The sequence below is a fragment of the Varanus komodoensis genome, unplaced genomic scaffold (genome assembly GCF_004798865.1).
Source record: "Varanus komodoensis strain SLA01 unplaced genomic scaffold, ASM479886v1 scaffold19, whole genome shotgun sequence".
NCBI classification, from domain to species: domain Eukaryota; kingdom Metazoa; phylum Chordata; class Lepidosauria; order Squamata; family Varanidae; genus Varanus; species Varanus komodoensis.
The window spans coordinates 8,187,396-8,190,492 of NW_025335550.1; positions in this window are offsets into that span (position 1 = coordinate 8,187,396).

The following is a 3,097-nucleotide window of genomic DNA, read 5'->3' on the forward strand; positions in this document are numbered from 1 at the left end:
ATAATTAAAATGTTGCACAATATTGAACACTCTTTTGAGGTCTGCAGCATTCCTCAGACTCCACCCTCCAGTATTGCAAAGGGGAGCCAATCACTCCTTGACTACATCCTTCCTATGCTGATGGTGCTCTTGAAAGACAAGATGGGGAGGATAAGGGTGCCTTGGCCATTTCTGTACCTACCGAGACCAAGACAACAGGGACCTGGCTGCTCTATGAAACCCTCCTCCTCCTCCTCATCTCTAATGAAGGCCATTTACATGCTGCTTGAAAGCCACTGGTCAGAGGGAATTGGTTTCCTCATCTCAAACAGAGCCCTCTTAAAATCCTTTGCCATTTCAAGCACTCTCCATTTGATTTTAATTAAAGCCCTGCCATGAATTATAAAAGAGCAGAACTTCAAAGCCATTAATTAAAGCCCTCTTCATGTCTTCATGCTGAAATGACAAGGGAGATAGGGAGATGGCTCACTGGCACATGGAGGGAGGCAGTCGGAGAGAAGCCGGGCATATCTAAGACTCTGTCTTCCTGGGCATCCCTTTTCCCATTGTTAAGAGAAAGCATGTCTCTTGTGAATGAAGGCAGACCTGCAATGAGGACTCAGAGAAGCTGGCCCTGGCACAAGTCTACATGCATGGAACAGTTCTTTGGAAATAGGACAACCCAGGAACTCCACGCCAGGGCAGATTTTTGGAAGTGCACAGGTAAAAAAAGGACAGGGGAGGGGCGGGGGTGCTCAAGATCTGAATGTCACTGCTTTCTAAGCTAGGAAGAAGTTAATTCAGTTCACATTTTAATTTGATAAGAGGATACTGTTGGAACATTCAGAGGAGTGTGAATAGTAAAAGGCGGCTGCGTTTGAGCTCCGTTGAAAATGCAAAATTAGTTAAGTCTGCTTTTAACATTTGTATGGTATTGTACATCATACAGAATCTAATTTAGTAGGAAGGCAAAATCACTCCACTGTGATTATGGGAAACAAAAAGTTAGTTGTAGAATGCCTTGTTTATCTGTGGAGTCTTGCTTGGATGCTTATGCCCACTGGAATTCGGATATTCCATACATTTTTTGAGCAGAAAAGCACAGTTACATAAGGACCATGATTCTTTGTAGCTATTTCTAATCCTAACACATCAGTCCTGATCTGGAAGATAAATCAGCATAGTTGGTTTGCCAGAAATTCTCAGGGTAACTCACTGATAAGCTTACCAAACAGATTGGCGTGCCAGTGTGATTCTTGACTTTGCAAACCCAAATGGCAGAATGGTAATGGGCAGGCAGAAAAGGGGGGGTAACCCACAGATCTTTGCTTAACTCCTAATTTTTTCCCTTCTTGCAAAAGTTAACAGTTCCAAACCAGAGTTTATGGATGTTGGTATACTGAGCTATCCAACAGCAACAGTTTGAGCTGGCCAAAGAGAAAGACAAGAAGTAGATAAGAGGTGAAAAGAAGCGTGAGCTGTGTTTACATGTTAGATATATTTTGTTTTCCTTTAGGAAAGACCTTGCTTCCTTTTAACAGAGTAAGAAGAGTTCAAGCAGTTTTCTTAAATGCCGTCACCAGGACTGTCTGCTTAAGGGGGTTTTGTACATTTCTCCTGCTGGAATTCACACGACTGTTTAGAGGGACAAATCAAAGCTCAACATGGCAGGCCTGCCAAGGGCCCAGACCCCAGTGTGGAGGCACTGCAAAGGGCCGTCTCTTGTCCATAGTGACCCTCTTGCTTTGGCCCAGCCAACAGTGGTGATAAAAAGTGGCAACAAGGTACAGGGCTTTCTCTGCAGTGGCCCCCCTATCCATGGAATAAGTTCTCCACTGCGGCTCACCTGGCTCAGAATGTGTCATCTATTCAATGCCAGGCTTTTGTTGTTGCTCTATTTGGTGGGCATGTTGTGAGCAGAGCCAGCTAGAGCCAGAGGTCAGACTAGATGGCCCGGGAGACCCCTTCTGACTTGCTCAGTTTCTATGTTTCTATTTATTCTCCAGCCATTCCCAGAAATTAAGATAGCCCACTTCTCGAAGGCCTTCAAAGACTGATTTGGTCGCTCATCTCAGGTGTTTCCAGAGTCATTCTGTGCTATTGCCTGTTTTAGCTTTTTAACACTTTTTAGTATTTATTTTCAGATTTTAGCATGCTTTCATTGCATTTTTATTGTGTGTTTTCATGGATTGCTGTAAGCTTTGGCTGAGGGGCAGTATCGAAATAAGATAATTCTCATTATCAGCATCATGATAGAAAGGACAGATCTTTGCTCCTTTTCTTTCCACTGTCCACTTTCTCATTCTCTGCCTGGCAAGCAATCAGGTGGTGGCAGTGCTGGGAAAAAAATGGATCCTAAGGAACTGCAAATAGTGACAAAGGTGGTAAAATTTAGACTCAAGGAGGGAGTCATTAAGGGGACCTTGTCCAAGGGCCACCCGAAATATGGGGACAGCTGTGGTTATGCTGCCCAAGAACTTTTAGCATCAGTGGCTGTGATTTCATAACCCACATTTGGAAAGCCAGATACCGACCCTTCCCCCAAACTTTAAAAAAAGTCCCAAAACTGGCCATGGCAAAGGATCAAGTGAGCCATCCCTCCCATGTCTTCATTTCCATCATGAGGCGTTCAAGAATTTAAGGACATCCTGAGATTTTTCTCCTGGTGGCCTTTTTCTGTGGCCTGGTCCAATCCAGGAGGGAAAAAAGGTTATATACTTCACTATCAAAGTAGGTTGACTCCAATTTGAGCAGAAGCCAAAGTTTGCGCAATGTTTGACCAGTGTGGGCAAGCCCAGGGTGACTTGCTACCCAGTCCAAAAAATGTTGTTAAAATCTCTCTGTATCCATATCATAAAGAAGGTGTCTGACTAAATCTGAAATGCATCCAAGGAGGAATGTTTGCGCCAGCTGCAGAGTGAAAAAGTTACTGTGTGTGTGTGCAAGGACCGAATCTGTACGCTCGGTGTCTGAACTTGTGTTTTAACAGGGATCAGCTTGTTACTACCTTAAAATTCCAGCAAAACACACATCTGGTACTGCCTTCCCCCCCCTTTCTTTCCCCCCCCCCCCCCCCCCCCGCTCCGCCTTTCATGTTTCCACTGGTTTTGCAGACTTC